We start from the raw sequence: 9,456 nt of genomic DNA, 5'->3' as shown, positions 1-9,456 counted from the left end.
TTGGTTAAGGTAGTGTTTTCCAGGTTTCTCTACTGTACAGTTATTATTTTTCCCTTTCTACACCTATTTTTTGGAAGCAAATTATTCAATCCAGTTCACACTCAAAGGGAGGAAAGGAGGAGATGAAGTTCCTGGAAGGAGGAGTATCAACATATATATTTTGAATTCTTTTGTAAAAAAAGATTTGTTGCTTCACTCCATTTATTTATTTATTCAATTATTTATATCACATGAAGTCACGTATATTTATTTTATACTTTGGGTTATAATTCAATGCTATATTATTTATTTTGTGACTTAAATTATTCCAGCTTTGGCTTTTGGGGGTTCTCAAGTTGGCTGCTTGTGTCCCTTTGACATCCCCTAAACTTTGTTGAATACTTCTTAACTTCCTAGCACTATGAGTTGCTTCAGGCTCATCTTGCCTGTTCCCTTCCCCAGACCTGGAAAATGCCATTTCTTCAAGGGCCCTGGTTCTGTTTAATACAGAATGGTATAAGAAAAAAAGTTCTAAGCACTTGGTGTGCTCACTGCTAATGGGTTATCACTTCTTCTAGACTGATTCAGGGAACAGAGCTAAGAAATGTAGGTTTGTATGCTAACCCATGTATATACACAGGCCTGTAATCATTTCTGTATCTATCTTTCTGTTTATCCATCTGTCTGGCTACATATGAGCTGATACTGATGTCTCTGACTCTCCTCCAGAACCACAGAGTTTATCTGAGCCTCTCCCATCTTGTTTATTTGTAACTTCCCTTTTTGACAGTGAGAAAGTGGGCTCCCACTATCTATCATCCATTTATTTAATTGTTCAATCCCAGGATATATATGAAGGTGTTTCAGAGTTGTTGACCCATCCCTTCATGAGAAACAAATTTACTACCAGAGACAGTGTTTATATACAGTTCCTTTTGTTTTTAGCTTTATTGTTTCCAGTCAAAACATCATTTTCCAAAGTTACTTAGATCAGCTTTATTTTTTCCCTACCTTCTTCAGTGAGGTCATGACTGGTGAGTTTCGGGTGACTCACTCACATTGGACACAAGGTAAGTTTGGGGTCTGGGCTGTTGATTGACTTTTGGGCTGACCTGCATGTGTGGGCAGCTCTTTCCTTTGTTCCAAAAGAGCAGCCTGTGTCAATAGTACACAAAGGTGGCAGGGGTGGTGGCAAGTATCCTTGATGTAGTGTGCTCCCTGACACTGGCACTCAGGGTGGTCACTCCAGTTCTTCCACAAACTTCACATTAAGTGTCACGCAGTCTTCAGGGATGGACATGTATATATCTTTTGAGGACTCTGGAGGTCATTACTCTGTAACACCCCTGAGCCCTTCCAGTTGATGTCCTCTCTTACTTCTGTCATTGCGGTCACGTTGTCGTATTGTGCTCCCCTGGGTTGGTCTTAAGCCAAACATGCCTCCCAGGAATGGGAGCACTCTGCATGCTTCACTACAAGCCCCTCATCTGTCCTCCTTGTTGGTGTCTGTGTGTGGAAGGCTGGGGTGCAGTTAACAGTGGAAGAGATCACATTCTATGAATTCAGTGATTATGGTTTAAGAGTTCAGGAGAAAACATACTTGGAAGATGTGTTTATGCTAAGAAAGGTGTAATGGTAAATTTAAGATGACCAGAGACTTGTATATGTGGTTATCATCAATGAAGTACAGTGATAATTTACGAGTCATTGGGAGCCAGAATTCATGGTGACATGATGGGATGATATAACTAGTATTAAGTTAAATAAATGATAATAGAGATCTATCGAGACAAGAAGATTTATTTGCTTCAATACAAACAGGCTCCAAGGAGCCATTGCATCATGAGTAGTAACAGCATTGCTACCTTTTTCTTGAGATAGCAGATGTAAAATTAGCCAGGAATGAGATGCTTTTGACAATAAAATGGTACCAACAAACTGAAGGTCCTGGACCTGACAGGAAGATACTATGGTGCCAGGACGTTAAGAAGAATCTTCATATGCACAGATTGGACAATAAACAAGTACGTAAGTGTCGCTTCTCAACTCATTATTCAAAATCTTAACTGAGAAATTAGTATACTTCACTGGCCCATGCTGGTGTTGCATAAATCCAGAGTACATCATAAACGCAGAATAAAATGTAAAGGGTGAACCCTGGAGTTAAGCAATAAGGGCTCAGTTATTTTTATTACTATCGTTAACAATTTTAGGCATTTGGCTTGTGAAGGGGCAGTTGACAGTGTGATAAGATTTCTGTTTTATAGCAGATATACTGGCTAAATAGAAATTATACATGAAGTCACATCATTTCTACCCTTCCCTTCTCACCTAACAACTCTCTTTGCTCCTCTTAGTCACTTTTCCAATCTCTTTTTTCACCTTCCCTTCAATATTCTAGTCAGATTGAATTCTATACTATTCATTAACACACCATCCTTTTTCATGTATGTGTTTTCCTTCTGCCTGGGATGTCTTGCTCTCTCTATTTGATTAATTCAACTCAAAGTTCACCTTCTTTGAGGAAACGTCCCTGCATAGTTATCTAGTTCCTTTTCTGATGCTCCTTTTCCCTTAGAACTTGAATTATTACAGCTTTCATGTTTTATTATAATAATGGTAGATTTCATATCCATTTTAAATATGTAAAAATCTGAGTCCTAGAGCTGGAATTTGAACACACCTGGTTTGGACTCCTGAGAACAGGCCCAGTTAATGGTATCAGTTCATTTATATGTCTTTCTCTTCAACTATTAGGTTGGTGCAAAAGTAATTGCGGGTTTTGCAATTATTTGTAACCTTTTAAAGCGCAATGACTTTTGCACTAAACTAATGGCTACCTTTTCTCACCAAAGGGGACCATGAATTAGAAGTCCATGTGTCTCCCTTGGCACTTAGCATAACCTGATACATAAGGAGTTTAATAAAATTAGATGAATAAATTGATTTATACTATGTGCTATAAGTATTCTAAACTACAAATCGCAGCATCCTGACTTATAATAATATCTTGGATTTCCAAACAGTAAATATAGTAAATTGAATATTATGCAAGTTTGAATCATGCAAGTTTGTGCTTTGAGCTAATAATAATGATACATTCTATTTTAAAATATGAAAAAATGAAAATTCTCCCAAATTAAAATACATCAAGAACTGCATGTTCCATACTGATAGACGTAGTAAAGTTCCATATGATGGTGTCACTTTTGCATCAGTTCAACTGATCTAAAATTATCCAAATCATCTCTCTTGTGTGAGTAACTGTTGAATAAATACATGAATAGTTGCATGATACCAAATAAAGTATTTTAGCATTTTGGATATCTCTTCTGGGAAAGGTAGAATCATTTTCTGATTAATGAAAGATTTTATATTAATAAAGTGTTACACATGATGGTAAATAAATAGGTGGATTAGTAGTCATTTTTTCCCATTTTATTTAATTCACGTGAACTTTGTATAATTTTTCAGCACTAGACTATAAGCCATTACCTGGACAGTATCTGAAAAATACAGCATGCAAATGAAAAGATGATTTTTTCATATTTACTCTTTATATACATTCAGGTCTTACTTGGGTCTTTTTGTTGTGAATTTCTTCATTTATTCACTTAGTCAATTTCTATCTGGACCTTAGGTACTGGTTCCTTAAAAAGCTGATCTTAAGAATCTCAAGGGAAGAATTGAATTAAGGAGCAGTATTACTAGAGAATAAGGAGTAGTATCACGGGGCGGGGGCGGGGGTGTTGTAAGTGACAGAGAATGGAAACCTATCCCATTTGGGTGGATGAAAGCCCTTACCCACCTCAGCTGGGATAATTTCCTTGGTGATTTAAGGAGCCACACAATAGAGTATCAGGAGTCATAGCTAGCTTCTAGTGATGGAAGGGGAGATCAACAGTTTCAGACAAACTTAGCTCATGTTTTTGGGCTTGGTACTAGGGCCAGAGCTATAAGAGAGCAGACTGCAGAGTGAGCTCCAGTGACTGTTAAGAATATGTTCCAAAATTAAGATGTCTCTACACTATGAGAAAGATGATTCCCTGATTTCCTTTTTAAATTGCGATAAGAAAAAAATAGACTATCACAAACAATATCCAGGTATTCACTCCACTGCTTCTTTCTGGTACTGAAGAATTGGCTCCTTCATATTTAGAACAGTATTGGATGAGCGAGCTGGCCTCCCTAACTTTGTGATGTGGTGGACAGCAAATACATTGCTTGACACAGAACTGATTCAGTGCAAAAATGATCGTGAGGCATCAAGGATGGTAATGGAGATGTGCTCTGACTCATTTTATTACTTTCTTATGACAGAAATTGTGAGGTCACAGTGCCACCCACTCACACTTTCTTTGTTATTAAAATATAGCTAACATACAACATTATATTAGTTTCAGGTGTCCACCTGAACTTTTGAAACTTTTAAAAGTTATTCAACATTTATATATCTAAATAAGTGATCACCATGATAAGTCCAGCAATAATCTGATACCATACCATGCTATCATATTATTGTCAATATTATTGACAATAATAGTCAATATTATTGACTATATTCCCTATGCTGTAGATTACATCCCCATGACATTTGTTTTATACCTGGAAATTTGAACGTCTTATTCCCCTTCACCTTCTTCCCACCTTTCTAATGTTTCAATTACAGTTGACATTCAATATTATTTTATATGAGTTTTAGGTGTACAGCATAGTGGCTAGACATTTACCAGGGGTGCCCCAAAAATGTATACACATGTATACACATTCATCTTTTGTTATTGGTGTATACTGAGTATTACAATTTTAATACAGTTTTTTTCCTTTCTTAAAATTTGTAAACATTTTTTGGGCACCCTCTGTATATAAGAAGTGATCCCCTGACTAGTTTAGTACCCACCTGGCACTATGCAGAGTTATTGCCATATTATTGACTATATTCCCTATGCTTTACTTTACATCCCCATTACTACTGTGTAACAACCAACTTGTACTTGTTAATCCCCTCACCTCTTTTCACACTACCACCAACCCCCTCCCATCTATCACCCCAACAAATCTAGTACCAATATGACACCGTACGTAGTTATTATAACACTATTGACTATACTCCTTATGAATTACCTCCATTACCATCCTTGATGCCTCACGATCATTTTTGCACTGAATCAGTTCTGTGTCAAGCAATGCATTTGCTGTCCACCACATCACAAAGTTAGGGAGGCCAGCTCGCTCATCCAATACTGTTCTAAATATGGAGGAGCCAATTCTTCATAAGGAATATATGAAGATATATTCCTATATCTTACATCCCATAGTTTTCTCATTACGAAAGAAACAGTCTTCTTTCAAAGACAACCTTACTGCAGCAATAGGAAAAATTTTGCTTTTGTGGTAGCTCCTTCCCAGCACACATCACTTCCAGTAAAGCATCATTCTGGACAACAGAGAAGTAAAAGACACTTTTCATTCATTGTGAATTTTCTCAACCTTCTGAGATAACACAATGATGAGTGAATATCACCCTTAGGAAAAAAGATTGCAATTTTCCCAATATCACCAGCACAGTATCTTGACCCACACCCTTGACAACCATTTTGCACTTTGGGAAACTTTATCTATCTTATCCTGATGTCCCTTAACCTCTTACTTTTCTTTGCTGCCTATCTTTCCCTTGTATGACAGCTTTTTTCCCCCCTCTCCCAATGTGATAGGGTCAGAGTGTGAATATGTTGGTAACTTATTTAGCAGTGGTATTTGGCAATACTTTTCTAGAGATGCAGATGGTGACTATATTTGGGAAAGGCCAAGAAAACAGGGTGTGATAGTAGAGTAGATATTGAAACAGGCAGCTGAGGGTACCTCTGTACTTCTGTGCACTTTGCAGGCATTTTGCTACCCTGTGTCTGTATACATATGGCATGGACTGCAAGCTCATTGCCAAGTTCTCCTGTGCGTCATAATATAGAATTGCAATTCTCCTAGGAAACTACCTTACCCTAAATACCCAAGTCAGGCCAAATAAAAATGAGGAGCATGGAGCATCTCTCTTTTTATATTTTAAGCCAAAATTTCTCTGTGTCGACAAACTTGTTTATCTAAGAAATGCAAACAATTTACTTATTGATAATTTTGAACATTATGGGAATATCACGTTAGCCAAGCATTGATCTTTGTATTCTGTCACAGCTTTTACCAACATTTCTACTCCTTGAGAGGATGCCTCCTGAATATATTGAGCAAAGGCAATGGTGGTGCTGCAACAATCCACACAGAGTACACGGTGATTACCTGTAGATATACCATGTATGTCCAGCAAAAACCCACAGGAACATCTACTTGCTGACTAGCCTCAGGAAGTTATCGAAGTACGAGGCTATAAATTTTACAACTTCTTGATGATTCAATTGCCTCACCTGAATTTTATGATTAATATTGTACTTACTTTTTCGATATGCTGTCTACTTAATTAAATTATTTTGAGAAGCATTAACATTTCTGGAATATATCAGATAATATTATGATAAACACCATAATCATCAAAAAGACTTTAGAGAAACTCACATATATCCAAATTTCTCCTCTATAAATTTCTGAGTGATGCTGAAATCATCTGAAAAACAAAAATACTTAGGTTATTATGCATCCTGGTATTTTAACATTTTTCTAATAAATAATTATGTCTGATATCTAAATTTACAAAGTATAAAATAGAGATCTAATGGTAGAAAATAATTTGCTGTATTTAACAAAAAGGAGAAAGTCATACGAACCAAATATGGGATCTTAATCACAGCTGATTATGTGCTCAAGACACATTCGTTAAATTGAATTGACTTGAATTCATCTCAAACTGACCAGACGTTAGATTTGCCATTGATGGCTCCCTAGCCACGAATGTCAAATACAAGCACCATTTCCATGTTAAGTACTTAAATCATGTATGACTAGAAAAGTAATATAAAGGTTAACTGATACGTGATTTAATGCTGCAACAAGAGATGCCATACATGCTGGTGGTCAGTATAGTTTATAGTGCTAGCCAGATACAGACATTTAGGTAATCTCTGGACTAGTCTCAGATCACTGATTCCCTCCCAATGAGCATATACTAACCAGGGCACATCTGTATTTGCCCACATAGACTACCTTTATGGAGTCCTTACTTTTGCAAGGTATTGTGCTGGACTCTATGAGGCAATCAGTGATGACCCAGACATCTCCCCTGGACGTCTCGTTCCTAAGTACTCTTAGTGCAAATGACTCATGAACAAGACTACAATCCAATTTAGAATGTATATGACATTCTAAAATAATGTGAGTACATATATGACAGAAATGCTTTATAGGTGAAGAGCTAGAAGTGGATTATAGGAGGAGTGGCATAAATTGAATCTGAAAAATGTACAAGATTTCAGCTAGCAGAAAAATAAGAAGCCTTGTGTTTCTATGTGGACAGAACGATGTGAGTAAAACACAAAGGTGAGAATCCTTGGGATGTTTTTAGGGAAACTCAATTAATCCACTTTGATGAGTCAGCAGGGAGGAGTCCCAGAGCTAACCTGACCAATCAGATTCAGATTTGGCTGTAGGGGGAGGGCTCAACACAGGAAAGATGGCACCAGTCTGCCGGCTGTACGGGAGGAGGACTCCTTATAGGGAAAATGCCAACTGTCCTCTAGCCCTCTCCCAAAACCACATAACTCAGCTGTCTCCATAGGTCTCCAACACCCCCTGAGTTACTGTTCTTCTGCTGGAGCCCAAGGTGAGTGCCTGCGAGTGAGAGAGTCTGTGCACGGACCCTTTAAGAGGACACCTGGGTTTCCCACCACCTTCTGTCCCACCTGGATGATTGGAATCCTCGCTGATTTTCACAGACAGATGTTGTGGGGGCTCTTCTTCTTGGTACCAGTACTCTGGGCTGGGGAGCCTGGTGTGGGGCTCAGGTCCCTCACTCCTCCGGGGGGAACCTCCATGGCCGAGATATCCCTCCCTATTCTCAACCTCCCCATTAGCCAGTTCTGTGTCTCCTTCCCTTCTACCAGTCTTGATGTGGCTTCTTCTTCATATCTTTAGTTATAAAACTTCTGTTCAGATGGTACTTCAGGTTGACTGTTCTATAATTTAGTTTTAATTTTAGTTTGTTCAGGGAAGGAAGTAGGCACAGTGTTTATCTGCTCTGCCATTTTGGATCTCCCTCTACTCACAAATTTCTTACCTTGCACAGAATACTGGCAAGCACATATGTTATTCTTTTTTAGGAACATAAAAAGCAAGTAGCATTTCTCTACTAAAGATAAATTGTTTAGAAATATATAGTCTATGTTTTAGGAATCAGCGGGTGTCATGCAGGGTTTCATGTGGGGTCTCAGCTCCCGCTCCCCACATAAGAACGCAGGACATGGTGAGGCCAAAACGGAACACCCAAGGAGCCATAGATAGGGGAGTCATACCACTGGCAGCTGGGTTGGAGACACAGGAAGCAGGAGCCACATGATCCACAACCTGCCATCCACTTCCCTCTGCCAACCAACCCCACTTGCTATCTGCAATCTGCGCTTGCTAGCTCAGCCACCATCTTCTTGCTAGCCCCCCATTTTAGCTAGCGTAGCCACCATAGTTATATTAGTGGCCAATGGCTCACTGGTTACAGCTGACGGCCAACTAGCCACAGCTGATGGCCATCCAATCACAGTTGATGGCCATTTAGTACCTGAGCCAGCACCTTTCCATGTGAGGCCGAGAGCCTGGAAACTGCATTCCTGGCTCTGTCCCCATAGTGGGCTTTGCTTATGATCAATAAATAATAATTCTAGTTTTCTATTCCATGTATTTCCCATGAGAAGAATAAATATTTACAAAAGTGTGCGTGTGTGTGTGTGTGTGTTTGCCCACCATAGTCTGCTCAGGCTGTCATAACAAAATACTGTGTGGCTTAAACAACAGAAATTTATTTTCTCACATTTCCGGAGGCAGGAAAGTTCAAGATCAATTTTCTGGTAGGGTTCACATTGGGAGTTGGGGCTCCAACATATTAATTTTGGGAGAACACAAACATTTAGCTCATAGTAGTATGTGAAATCTCTGGATCATTTAGGGGATTTTTCTGAAAAAGACTTTTCATGTTCTATTTCAAGTTCCTTGATACAAAGTTGTTTTGGGGATTTCTTGAAAAAGTGATTGAGGGGGTAACCAACACAGGGCAAAGGGCAAAGAAAAGAGAGCATATATAGGAGAGAAGATAAAGCATAGATAAATGTAGACTTTAGCGGCACCAGGAAATAAGAGGCGCAGGTGCCATGGATAAATGCAAGCAGTTCTTCATGACACCTGAATTCTTAGAAATTTGAAGAGGGTGGTGGTGGTAATTTTTGTTGTTGCTCTCCATAGGGGGAATCAATATGAGACTAAAGGTAATAAATCTAAAGGGACAGAAGACCCCATTAGGCCAGGGGACTTTGGAGACATTCATCCTGC

Source organism: Rhinolophus sinicus, linkage group LG02, assembly GCF_036562045.2.
Source record: "Rhinolophus sinicus isolate RSC01 linkage group LG02, ASM3656204v1, whole genome shotgun sequence".
Classification (NCBI taxonomy): domain Eukaryota; kingdom Metazoa; phylum Chordata; class Mammalia; order Chiroptera; family Rhinolophidae; genus Rhinolophus; species Rhinolophus sinicus.
Note: the sequence above shows the minus strand (reverse complement) of the source record.